This window comes from Aythya ferina, assembly GCF_964211825.1.
Source record: "Aythya ferina genome assembly, chromosome: W".
NCBI lineage: Eukaryota > Metazoa > Chordata > Aves > Anseriformes > Anatidae > Aythya > Aythya ferina.
In genome coordinates this window covers 8,999,798-9,014,010 of record NC_140313.1, presented here as the reverse complement: position 1 = coordinate 9,014,010, position 14,213 = coordinate 8,999,798, and the positions used below count along the sequence as shown (strand labels likewise).

General features: G+C 41.6%; 1 protein-coding gene across 2 annotated transcripts in view; it reads right to left on the bottom strand.

The window, feature by feature from the left end:
• LOC311426332 (spindlin-Z) overlaps positions 1-13,869 on the bottom strand; it is an 85,461-nt gene extending 71,592 nt beyond the window's left edge. For both annotated transcript variants that reach the window (XM_084502777.1, XM_084502778.1), the window contains exon 1: positions 13,466-13,869. The gene's annotated coding sequence lies outside the window, so the exon portion shown is untranslated. The remainder of the gene's footprint in view (positions 1-13,465) is intronic.
• Positions 13,870-14,213: the final 344 nt, after the last annotated feature.

Below are 14,213 nucleotides of genomic sequence, written 5' to 3'. Positions count from 1 at the left end.
TAGGGCCGCTCCTTGATAGGGAAGGTCTCCTCACAGACAATGACATAGGCAAAGCAGAGACGCTCAACGCCTTCTTTGCCTCTGTCTTCAATGCCGATGATGGGCTTCGGGACCCAGGGTGCCCTGAGCTGGAGGACCGGGACGGTGGGGATGACAAACTCCCAACCGACCCTGAACGTGTGCGGGATTTGCTACTCCACCTGGATCCCTACAAGTCCATGGGTCCGGATGGGATTCATCCCCGGGTGCTGAAAGAGCTGGCGGACGTCATCGCGGAACCTCTCTCAATTATTTTTCATCGATCCTGGGAATTTGGAGAGGTCCCGGTAGACTGGAAGCTGGCAAATGTTGTGCCGATTTTCAAGAAGGGTCAGAAAGAAGACCCTAGCAATTACAGGCCTGTCAGTCTCACGTCAGTGCCTGGTAAAATCATGGAGAAGATGGTTCTCGAACTTATTGAGGCGCACCTGGGGGACAAAGCAGTCATTGGTCCCAGCCAGCATGGGTTTGTGAAGGGTAGGTCCTGCCTAACTAACCTGATTTCCTTTTATGATAAGATCACCCGTATGGTGGACCAAGGGAAACCAGCTGATGTGATTTTTTTGGACTTCAGCAAGGCTTTTGACACGGTTTCCCATAGGATCCTACTGGACAAAATGTCCACCATACAGCTAAATAAAAACATCATACGATGGGTGAGCTATTGGCTAACGGGCAGGGCCCAAAGGGTTATGGTAAATGGGGCTGCGTCAGGCTGGCGGGCGGTCACCAGTGGGGTCCCTCAAGGCTCCATTTTAGGGCCGGTACTTTTCAATATTTTTATAAACGATCTGGATGTAGGAATAGAAGGTATTTTGAGCAAGTTTGCTGATGACACCAAACTTGGAGGAGTTGTGGACTCGAATGAGGGTGGAAAGGCCTTGCAGAGGGATCTGGATAGGTTGGAGAGCTGGGCGATCACCAACCGCATGAAGTTCAATAAGAGCAAGTGCCGGGTCCTGCACCTGGGAAGGGGAAACCCTGGCTGCACGTACAGACTGGGCGATGAGACGCTGGAGAGCAGCCTAGAAGAGAGGGATCTGGGGGTCGTGGTAGACAGCAAGTTGAATATGAGCCAGCAGTGTGCCCTGGCAGCCAGGAGGGCCAACCGTGTCCTGGGGTGCATCAAGCACGGCATCGCTAGTAGGTCAAGGGAGGTGATTGTCCCGCTCTACTCTGCGCTGGTGTGGCCTCACCTCGAGTACTGTGTGCAGTTCTGGGCACCACAGTATAAAAAGGACATGAAACTGTTGGAGAGTGTCCAGAGGAGGGCTACGAAGATGGTGAAAGGCCTGGAGGGGAAGACGTACGAAGAACGGCTGAGGTCACTGGGCCTGTTCAGCCTGGAGAAGAGGAGGCTGAGGGGAGACCTCATCACAGTCTACAACTTCCTCGTAAGGGGGTGTCGAGAGGCAGGAGACCTTTTCTCCATTAACACTAGTGACAGGACCCGCGGGAACGGGGTTAAGCTGAGGCAGGGGAAATTTAGGCTTGACGTCAGGAGGGGGTTCTTCACAGAGAGGGTGGTTGCACACTGGAACAGGCTCCCCAGGGAAGTGGTCACTGCACCGAGCCTGTCTGAATTTAAGAAGAGATTGGACTGTGCACTTAGTCACATGGTCTGAACTTTTGGGTAGACCTGTGCGGTGTCAAGATTTGATGATCCTTAAGGGTCCCTTCCAACTCAGGATATTCTATGATTCTACTCTCCACCAGATCAACACTCAAGCCTAACTTGGTATTGTCCACTTATTAAACTTGTTAAAGGGTGTCAACCTTATTAAGGGTTGTCCACAAACTTATTAAATCCCCTCATCAAGATGATCAATAAAGATACTAAACAAAACTGGACCCAATACTGAGCCCTGGGGAACGTCATTTGTGACCAGACAACAATTGGATTTAACTTCATTCACAACAACCCTTTGTGCCTGGCCACCCAGACAGCTTTTTAAACAGCAAACATTACACCCGTCCATCCATGAGCTGCCTGTTTTTCCAGGGGAATGCTGTGGGAAGCAGTGTAAAAAGCTTTGTGTAAAAAGTCCAAGTAAACAATATCCACAGCCATTCCCTCATCCACTAAGCGGGTCACCTTGTCATAGGAGATCAAGTCAGTCAAGCAGGACCTACCTTTTAGAAACCTGTGCTGACTGGGTCTGATCACCTGGTTGCCCTATACATACCGCATGATGGCATTCAAGATGATCTGCTCCATGACCTTCCCTGGCACTGGGGTCAGACTGACAGGCCTGTAATTCCCCAGATCCTACTTCCTACCTTTCTTGCAGATTGGCATCACATTCATCAACCTCCAGTCAACTGGGACATTCCCAGTTAGCCAGGACTGCTGATAAATGATGGAAAGCGGCCTGGTGAGCACTTCTGCCAGTTCCTTCAGCACCCTTCGGTGGATCCCATCTGGCCCCATAGATTTGGGTGTGTTCAAGTGGTGTAGTAGATTGCTAACAATTTCCCCTTGGAAGGGCTTCATTTTGCTCCCTGTCTCTGTCTTCCAGCTCAGAGGGCTAGGTACCCCAAGATCAATTAGCCTTACTACTAAAGACTGAGGCAAAGAAGACATTAAGTACGTCATCCTTCTCCTCATTTCCTATCTCGTTTCCCCCTGCATCCAGTAAAGGATGGAGATTCTCTTCAGTCCTCCTTTTCTTGTTTATGTATAAAAAGACATTTTTGTCTTTTACTGCATATTCTTTCAGACCTGCTTACCATTCACTCGTTGCTTTGATGAAACAGTATGTACTGTAAACATGCAACTACTAACTACACGTTAGTTTCTACCCTGTTTTCTGCAGCTCAAGCTCTCAGAGAAATGGTTCTTTTAGTGTTTTCTCATTTCTAATAGCGTCTTTCTTCAAGTTTGAGACATGACTTTTGAGACATGACTTCTTCCTGTGTATAGCAGACAGCCTGTGATAACAAAAGCTACTGGTATTGAAAATGCTTCAGGCATCATCAACATCCTCCTAGGTGCAGAAGATTCCAGCTGTGAACAATACATTGAACAGTATAATCATTAAGGAAAGTTAACATTGTGATTTAACATAATCTTGTTGCTGTGAGAAGCATTAAAGGGATGTTTTTCCTGTATTGGTAAAGTTATGGACGAATCCAGCAAACATCCCTCCTACAGTGACATAAAAAAGATGAATAAGAGTTGGTAGAAAAACCTCTCTCCTTTCTATTCCCTTAATTGCCAGTGTCCTGGGAAGTTAAGTTACGGCTTCACTGACAACTTGGTGGATTTTTGTTTCCTCCATTAGTAGCCTTAACACTTAGTTCTGCCATTACGTAGATAGTCCCCCTAATGAAGTATGCTAATCCTGGCCCTCAGAAGCAAGATGAGGTGATCACACCATTCAATTCTCTTCATACAGAATTAGAAAAATGATATCTTAGCTTTTTTGGAGAAAAGTGAAAGGAGAAGACTTTCCTCAGCGGTAAACAACATGATCTATATAACCTTAAACCATTCTTTAAAAATGGTTATGCAAAACAATATACCTTAACTAAATTCTCAAGTTGTATTTGAATTTTATCAGTATTTTATTAACTTTTTTCCAGAAATGCTAGTAACTCGTACAAAAAAGCAACACTTTTCATAAAAACATCTACATCAGTCTACAGCTTTTCCAATTATTCCTGAAGTATTCTGTATGCTGAAGGCTTCAGAAACATATCAAGTGCACTCCCCCTCCCTATAGTATCTATAACGAAATAGCATCACAGATAAGTAGGCTTCAAAGAGTCCTCAAAATGATCATCTACTTTAAGCTGTTTTCTTGATAGAAGGTTGATTATAGCTAAGCCACATTTTCCAAGTTTTGTGTTTTCTGTTTACTATCTTTCTGTACTTCCCAATTATTTTCAAGCATACAGCCCAAAAATGCTTCTTTCAAATTTTGTTAGCATATCTATATTTTATCTTTTAAATCACTAATAGAATTTGAATGAAAGCTAATCCAAGGATATGCCAAGTATGGTTCATAAGAACTTCCCAGGAGACCATGCAAGAAGTTCCACCTACAAGAATCATCAACAACTGAAAAAAACTAACCTTCCTAATGAAAACGACCTCTCAGTGTGCATTTATAGTTTCTTTGTTTCTTACACTACGGCTTCCTTAAATGGGCTAAAGCCAGCCATGTTTTTGATTTGAAGAAGGGTAGCTTATCAAAGAAACAAAGCTACTTTATCCTTTTTAAGATCAACCCAAGAGATGCATCGCTGTTTAATTCACATATGGTACAAGGTTACCAAATAAGTTTTCCTTCCTGCTAATAATTTAAGGAATTAACTCACTGCATCTTCCTATTTATTCAGCGCCTATCAACCACCAAAACCAGTCAATACTATTAGAAGCTATACTGGCATTTCCCAAACTTGCTAGTTACTTTTTGTAAAAGATTTACTGTTGTAATAAACACAAGCATTATAAAAATCAGGAGTTTTTAAAAGTTTGGATTTTATACAGAATACCAGAAAAAAAAACATATGTTAGCAGATTTTGCAGGGAACTACAGATTATTAGCCATATACAATTGCCAGACACCTATTCTGATAAAGTTCCCCCTGCCATACCTCACTGTATTTAAGAAAAACACTTCTGTTCTAATAGGTTACACACTTTCCTTCCCAAAATTCAGAAAAGCTTTTGTTACCATTGCAAATGAGCCTTATGAAGCAAAAATACTTTAAAATTTAACAATGATGGAGTAATAACATACTTCCAGATAGACGTTTTGGTATTGTGACATATAAACTTAGGCCACTTGATAGGTCATTTATGAAGTTCTAGCTCATTTCAATGAGCTTTACCCTAGTTTTGGCAAATTTTATGTGAATCACTGGCCACAACGACTTTGCCTGATAGCAAACCTGCAGAAATCTGCTCTGAGCTGGTAGCAGACAAAGAATGAAAAACAGCCCAGACTATCATCTTGGAACAACAGCTATGTTGAGGAGATTTCACGGTGCACATTAAGGACTGATTGTCTGACTACAGATAAATTTAGGACTGGGCTGTAGCCCACATGTGGGCTATATTTTCCACCGTGGAAAAATATACTTTCAGAGAACAGCTACATGAGTGAGTATATGAACTGCCTCTACAAACAAGCAAAATGCCTCCATCAAACATTTAATTCTTCTTGTCCTATATTAACAAAAAGGTAAAAAAAAAAAAAAAAAAAAAAAAAATGGCGGCCAAAAAGGAAGTCAAGACTAAGAATCAAGACCATCTCGGAATCTCTTTTCCCTACCATACCTTGCTTATCCTACATAAGATGTGCATTCATTTCTTAAACTCTTACCAAAAATTTCTGCATCTAAATTATTCTATTTATTGTACATGCAGCCCAAATAGAGAAAAAAAAAAAAAAAAAAAAAAACAGGAAATTATGGAGGTACTTCTGTCTTGAAGAATATAAAAATATATTTTAAAAGTGGGAGAAAATACCAGAGGAAGAGAGAACAAGAAGGAGTAGAAAACAGAGTGAACACCAAGGTCAAAAGAGGAAGAGTTGCATAGCAGAGCAAATATTCCTGAAGGAACTGCAGCCCATAGAAGACCCACACCAGTGCAAATATTTCTGAAAGGTGTACAGCCTGTGGAGAACCTATGCCAGAGCAGAGAAAAAGTGTGAGAAGAAAGCAGCAACACAAGGGTAGGAGTTTGGAATGAGGTTGAGCCTGGAAAAAAGAGAGAAGAAAAAGTATTTCCATAAGTTAAAACACCCCAAGTTAAGTCTGTTCTGCCCATGACAATAATTGTTAAGTGTTCACTCTGTCTTTACAAGCTTTCTTGCTCCTATTCTTCCTATTTTCTCCCCTCCATCACGCTGGGGTGGGTGGGGGGAACAGCAGCTGGGTAAGACTCTGTCTGCCAGCCAGGGCCAACCCACCTATCCCTGCTTCGTATTTCAACTAGATACCCCCATCTGAACAGTCTCCTATAAGCATGGACAGAGGCCTCAGATAGGATGTTCATTCACAGCAAAAAATCCTGTCTCAAGTTGTTATCGTTTTAAAATGTACTTTTCATCCATTATTAATACAGCTACACCCCTAGACATATTAAGTAACGTTTGCCTCATTGTCCTCTCTATACAAGCCAACACAGCTATAACTGAGGGTAGAAGTGAACCCCCCACCCCCAACCAACTTTAAACAATCAAACTGTTAAGACAGTGCACGAATCAGAAAAGAGGTTGCTTGCTCTTTGTCTTGTGGCTGACACATAACAATAAAGTATATTTCTACTAATGAGATTGTGGAACAGAAGATAAGAAGAGATGTAACCTGAGGTGCCCTCAGCAGTCAGTGGACCAAGAAAGATTTCTATTCATATTCACTTCTAAAGAAGCCTTTACCTTCTTCCTTCAGTGATTAAGACATGAACCTCTGGGATCTAAGGCTAGCCTTTGTGGATGCTCCCCCTACCCCATAAGGGCCCAATACTTTCCAGTTTCCAAATATGTCAAACACCTGTGTACTCCCTAACTCTAAAAGTATTTAAGAGCCAGATTTTTTAAGAGTATTTGTGCCACATGACACTATTATTTTATACTGTTGTGTTAAGGGTATATGGATGAGGGAGGCCCTCCCATTGAGTCACGAGGTTCAGAAAGAACCCCCTTGCTTTCTAAACTCCTACTCAGAGAGGAACCTAGGTGCGGCTGGATCAATTCCTAGTCCCAGACTTGGCCAACGGTTTATGTTTAAAGGATTATCGGTATAGCCACTTATTAGAGTCAATGTTTGCCTGTTTCAGAGCCCTGCCAAGGACTTTCACTGAGACAGTTTCACAAAGCTGTAAAGATAGGTAATTTATTAAGGTGACAGATATCACAGATTCAGAATTGCCACTGATAAATTCACTTACTGCAATAATTGAGCTGAAGTTAATAGTATAGCACTTTAGTTATCAACATTTTCCCAGGTAACATCTGACAGTCAGAGGCGAAAGAAAGTCTTACCAAGAGGCACCCCTGCTTGGGAAGGAGAGAGGTCCAGGCCTGTCAACCCACCTGATAATTGGAGTTCTCATCCTCTATACCTCCCCCCAAAAAAAAAAGGATTCTGAATACTAGATTTACACTCCTGGTGAGGTGGGACCGAGTCATTTATCATGTGACTAGCTCTCAGCAAGGCTTGTTGCACTGTTTGATCAAGAGGAAGGGGGAGGTGAGACCAACTTTCAGTACAGAGACAGGTTGCTTTCCCGGCTTTACTTGAAACATCAGGTTGTGAGGCTCCTGCCTCACCCCACACACCGCTTATTTGTTGTAGTTCCCGGGCCCATTGTTCAACTGCAAATCTCCAACAACTGTCCTGTACTTTGGCCAGATAAGCAAGATATGCATGTTAATCAATTCACATTCCTGCATGTTAATTAAATCACATTCCTGCTCACACCCAGTCTCAGCAATCCCCTGCTGATTTACAGTCACTCACTATTCCAACACCAATAAGCCTGGGCAATATTCTACAGACAGGCAGAATTTTCTGATTAGCCTTTTTTTTTTTTTGAAAAGATATTCCTGTCAGCATATATTTTGACTGAACAGGTCCAGAATCATACAGACATAACTGACTGTTTTGAGTAAAATACAGGTCAGACAACCTACATCTTCAAAGCCTATTTTCATTATTTGTATCACTCCCAGAAAAATGAATAAAAAAAGTCTACTCTCCAAACATAAGGAACATAGGCACAACACTCATCAGTATGATAGGTAGTTTTCTATGCATATAAGAGACATCTACTAAAATTCAGTATAGTACATTATATTTGACACAGCATTTGAAAAAGGATAGCAAGAAAAAAAGACAGACATGTTGTGGGCAAGAAAAGTTTAGTGATTTGGGGGAGGGGATTTCAATCAATTTGATTTGTTAACTCCAAAGATGGCAAGTAGATTCAACAGCTGATCACCATGATATAAATGTTCTCCCTATAAAAGGCTACTATAAGTCATCAATATAAAAACAGTTGGAATATTAATGAAAAAACAAAAATATAGAGTTCTCCTCTATCCAAACTACCACCTGCAACTGAAGGTCTAAAGTTCAGCAGCTCATCTGTTAAGGATGTATTAAGTTGTTGAAATCCACAGATTCCACTCTTGAAATTAAGATCTACTTTCACCACTATATAGAAGCACAGAACTTGAATAGCACAAGAGCATTCAACACTAATATTAAAAAAATAAAGTAAAAAAAAAAATCAACACTAAAAGCTAATGGGGAAGACAGAACTATAAAAACCTACTTGCAAGTGTTTACAGCATATTGTCAGTAACTCATCTTTTATAATGGTATTTTCTTGGAGATCTGTCTATAAAGAAAACATAACAGTTAATTAATAACTATTATTAATAACTATTATAACATAACTGCACATATTAGAATGAAATTAGGTAACATTTAAGTCTAATATAGTCACCATGGTTAATAGCAACAATTTGTAATGGATCCACAAACTGCTGAAATATATAGTTACCAAGTAAAGCAAGTCAAACATCACATAACATGGACTTATAGCAATTTTACAACCTACATTACATAAAATAAATATAAAAAGATATTCTCCTCAACCTCTCCAATAGCTAAATCAATTCACCTCCTAAATTCTGCACAACAAAGCCAATAACCAAATTCACATTTTAGATTAAGTTAAATCCAACCACTCTCACATGGTAAAAATAATAATTACTGTATGTCATTTAATTAAATAATTTCATTATTATTTGAAAACTACTTCAGTGATCCCAGGCCTGTTTTTCACTGTTCACAGATAAAATACAGATTAACTACACTTTTTCAAGAAACTCAACACCTGTCTTTGTCATGGAGATGTATATGGAAACAGTCTGGATGTTCATATAAGAAAGGTCGCATTCCCCATTCCTTTATGTCACATGGTATGATGACATGTAGGCAGCATTTGCTTTGGATAGCAAGTGGGCCTCATCTTGATATGGAAAAAGTAGCAATTAGGAAAAGCAACATCAAGAAAGGTCACTATTTGCCTTCAAACTATAAGCTTACCAAATTCCAAAGAGTACTAATACAATGAAAACAAACAAAAACCCTAGCACCTATTAGAAACAAGCTATCTGACCACCCAAACAGAAAATGAGTTACCATATTAACAAACAATTGGGGGGGGGCAAAGCACAAGAAGTTTACAACAGCAGACTTCAATATCTAAAAAGACTGGTTGTTACTCTCCTTCAGAGAACACAATCTTATTGAAAGCTGTTTCATTTGTCAAAACTTAAGCAAATAATGCATTACATTTAAACAGCTTTAAAAGGCCTATTGTATCAGTATGATATTTACAAATCTTAACATATCAGAGTTCAACTTGGCAACAGTTAGCAATGAAAGCTACAGATAAGTCAATAGAAGAACATTTTTCATAAGAAAAATATAGGAAAATATTAACGTATAAGATGGACCAAAAATGTTTGCTACCTTCAGGACTTCATATTTTAGTTGGAAATTTCACAAATATTTAGTACTACATTCAGTCATGATTTGTTCCGTGATCAGTTTTACTGAAAAATATTTCTCGTAAGAAGTAATCAATTTATTTCTAACATCTCTCAGCATGTCTATCACAGAGCCTGTACATTTCTTGAAGTCTTCCCCCAATCCCCCACCTCATTTCACAATATGAGCAAGCAAACAATTTTGAAAGAGACAATGTTAATAATAACTATAGTTTTTGATTTGGCTAAGCATAGCCTAAAATTACCCACAAGGACCAAAATATTGGAGTGTCTTCACTACTTGGCACCAAAGGTACAAAGATTTTGCAGATTCTTCAACTAGATCAACTCCCCATGGGACCCAAAGGAAGACCAACAATATTGGTTTTTGACAAACTCATCTAGATAACCAAGGCAGGAAGAAAAACCTTCTAAGTATCATTCAAAGGAACACAATCACAAGTTATAGCAAAGATGCTATAAACAAGAAATATTTATAAAGCTAATAATGTATGCAAGAAACTAAGTTATGTTTTTGCAGTAGAGAACTAATTTTCTGTATTCCAAGGTAGTTGTGTAGTCATAACAAGAAGAAATGCTAAGTAGATAAATGGACAGTAGAAGGCCTCACTGTTCCAAAATAAGGTAGAAGACTGAGAAAAACAGGATGAGCAGTGTGGGAACAGTAAAACAAAGATCACAGGCTCTCAAAACATAAGGGGAAAAAAAAGGAAAAGGGAGAAATTAAAGGGTTGAAAAAAAGAAAAATTGTAAATATATGGTATAGAGGATTATTGAGTAGCTTGTGAACCTGTAATACTCAGCCAATGAGGAAACATGGGAGGTGATCTGGCATCGGATAGTAGGGAATAAAAGGTTATTTGTTTACTATAATGCGCTCCTAATTGGCAGGACACCCACCATTGCAATCGCGAATAAAATAGCTTCACAGAAGATCCTGTCTGAAGAAAACTGAGATTTTTCTCGCGTGTAGAGCTGAACTTTACCAAAAAAATAAACTCTAGCAAGAAAATTACAGTATACTAGAATAAAAACCCATCATGACTATTTCAAAGTGAAATATTTCCACTTTAAACCCATTATTTAAATGGATTCTTGGTGGTGAATTGTATGTTTTTGTCTAATTGTTTATTTTTAGTTCTGCATGCAAGATAACTTGCTTAAGCATCAAAAAGACTATTCAGAGGGAGAAACTGCATATCTCATCATTTCACGCTTTTAATAAGAAAGTTAGCAATAATTTCAACATTTGGTCACTATCATAATGAATGACAAAGTATCAAACTATTCTATTGTGTTGGGTTTTTTTTGTTTGTTTGTTTTACCAGTATTACCTTGTTGGATAGTTCGTTGAAAGTAAAAAGACTGCTGCACAAATCCACTAATATATCAGATTACAGACACTCCCTCAGACTTCACTATCTAGAAGTATTACAGATAGCTCGGGATCTGTGACACAGATGCACATTCTAAAATGTAATTTGGATGACTCCATTCAAGTTTTATGTTGTTGCAAACTCAATATTATCATTTATTTTCTCCTCCAGGTAATCGAGAATTGTTAATGGGAATGGAAAAAATTGAAGAAAAAACAGTCACAAATTAAAAAACTAAGAGTATTCATATATGATACTACACTTAAATGCTAGAATTAGGTAACTACTTACTTCTATATCAGTAAAAACAATGATTATGCTATATCAATGCTTCTCCACTAGAAGCTTCCAAAGCAAAGTTGACAATGAAGAGTTAAAACATTACTTTAGGACACTGCTCAGATTGATAGTCATGACTATCAATTGGTATGTGCTTTGAATAAAGACTGTTTTTTAAATACAATCTTTGAAAATAAAACATTTACTATGAGTTACAGTAACACATCTAGAAAGCAACACATTCTTTGCACCTTGAGCATTCATCCTTCAGTTAAAATCTAGATCTACAACCCCCCCCCAAATCAACATTTGAATGTTATTTGGGCTTTATACCATTTACATTTTATATATATATACACACACACACACATTTAATATATAGTAAATTATAAAATATTTATAAACATATTATATATACACAAAGATATTTCACAAAGATATTTTCATTGAGACCAGGAGGTGCTCTGAATAACAGGTTGGTGGTGCTGAACTGAACATTTGCCTTGTATTAGGTCAGAAACACAATGTCTTGCAGTTCAGTATCACACTTCAGTTCACAATGCTTTGTCTTTTAAAGAAAAAAAAAAAAGTATTCCTTTTAACAGAAAAAGGCACCTATTTTGCGCTATCGTCATCACTAGGGCAAAGTAATCTGTGACAGAAAACCAGCAATGCAAAGAGACACAGCAAGTGTTAATTCCAGTTTTGTCTACTATGAGCTGTGAGCTATTTAAGATATTGACAAGGAGATACAGGAAAAGCCAAGACACCACCACCCTCCCCGCCGCCCCCCCCAAAAAAAAAAAAAAAAGCTACTGCTCTTACCTACACAGTGTCTATTCTAACATGATTAGCTCAATTTTTTTTTCAACTGTGCTGAGTTGATACCTTATTCTGAACTACATCCTAAAGTTAAAGAAACAGCACTAGATCATTCTGCAAGTGTAATACGGTGGTATTTCATCTCAGCCAGTATATTTGGCACATCACACACACATCAAAAAAAGAAAGATAAAAGAATTCCACTCTATCCTCTTTCAGCAGGACTCAGCTAATTCTCCCCCACCAGCCCACCTTCCAGGCCTTGCCAGGTTCCCAACTCCATTCTGATTTTAACTTTCGTTTTGTTGTTTACAACAAAACGAAAGGAGAAAGCTTTCAAAGCGAGGATCCTTACCCTTGAAATCCCACCACGCACGCAATAAGGACGGTGCATTGTTTTTCCTCCTTTTTTTTTTTTTTTTTTTTTTTTGACAGCAGATGAGGGCGAAGAAACAAAACCCTTAATGGAGGAGAGACTAAGCGGCAGAGACAGAGAAGGAGAGCCTAATGGAGAACCAGGGCAAAGCGTCAGCCATGTTGTAAGTGTTGGTCCAGTATCTACAAACCTGCAGCAGCGCTTAGAGTCTGGGAGAAAGGGGAAAGAAAGGAGGGGGAGAAAGCAGAGGCAGCAGCAGACAAAGGAATCCCGCAAAGCCCAAGCGGAGCGCGCGCATACACATACGCCCTGGGTGCCCCAGGTAGCGGTGCGTGCAGTCCCAGCGCAGCCAGCCCAGCGCGTTAGCACGGCGGCGACTTTCCCAGCTACACCTTCTAGCCGCTGTGACGCAGCCGAGCCCCGCCGCCACCCTCACACCCCCTTCGCCTTGTTTTTTCGCGACGGGAAGGGGGGAAGGGCGGAGGCATGCCTCCCTCCCCCAACGTGCGCTATCGACAGAGAGGTTGAGAGACCCTCGGTGGGCCCCAGCCCACAATACAATAGCTCCGTAGAGGGAAGGGGGGAAAGATATGCAGCCGAAATCCTTCCCCTCCGGCGGGGGATGGGGATGGATACACAGACACCGTGCCAGAGGACAGCAGTCCCTCCGAAGACCGAAAGGGCGGGGGTTGCTAAAGAGCCGGGGCACTAAGGGGGAAGAGAAGAGAGAGAGACGGCAACATAAGCCCGAGAGCCCCGCAGCCCCACTCTCGCCCACTTCCCGCGGTTTCCGGGCGGGCCGCCGAGGCGGGCGCCGAAGAAGGAAGGGTAACAGAGCCTGAACACTGCAAGTATATAAATAACATCAGCCTCAGGGGAGGGAAAGCTAGGAATGGTGGCTCCAGCTCATCTCACAGCGACTCCCTCTGGCTCTGCCCATTACTAGGCATTGCTAGGCTAGGCCAGGCCAGGCCAAGCCATGCCACGCCACGGGCCACGCGCTCTCCCCCCACTAGCGTTCACCACTCACTTACCTGCCGGGGGAATAGGAGGTCGGGACTGCCAGGCGAGCAGACCAGGACTGCCGGAATTGCAGCCTCAGCAGCCCTCCTGCCTCGCCAGGCCACTCAGCTTCTCTGCGGCAGTAGCGGGAACAGCTGCTCTCCTCGTCTCGTTTGCCCTCCTCCGCCGTCAGTGTTGCTGCCTCCTGCTTGCCTCTGCCACATTTGGATCCCCCTCTCTCTACACAAGCTCTACCTCCAGAATAGAGGCCTCCTCACCTTCCTGCCAAATTGTGAGTTCACCGCATTGAGCCGTTCAAAACACAGGGCCGGACACCGCCCTCCTCTCCGTCAATGCGCAGGCGCACTGTGAATTCCGAACTGCGACAGGAGCGCAAGCAATCCTCCACCCAGTCCACCACCACTCACTATTACACAAGCGCCCTCACCTTCCTCTTCTACTGCCGTCTCCCCCTATCCTGCTGGCAGTTATAACGAAGTGTGGTGTGGGCTGGTCCGTAGCTAGATGGCAGGCGTCTGTCTGATGGCTCTCAAAATGGAGGCTACCAGGCCCTGGGACGGTGAGCATCCGCCTTTTCCCCTCCCCTCTTCCCTGCCGTGGGGTGCCTAGGGTTTCCCCGCGAGGGTGGCAAGTGCTTCTGTTGTGGTTTAACCCGGCCGGCAGCTAAACATCACACAGCCGTTCGCTCACCCTCCCCCTTCCCTCTCTGGGATGGAGGAGAGAAACAGGAAAGTGAACCCTGTGGGTTGAGATAAAGAC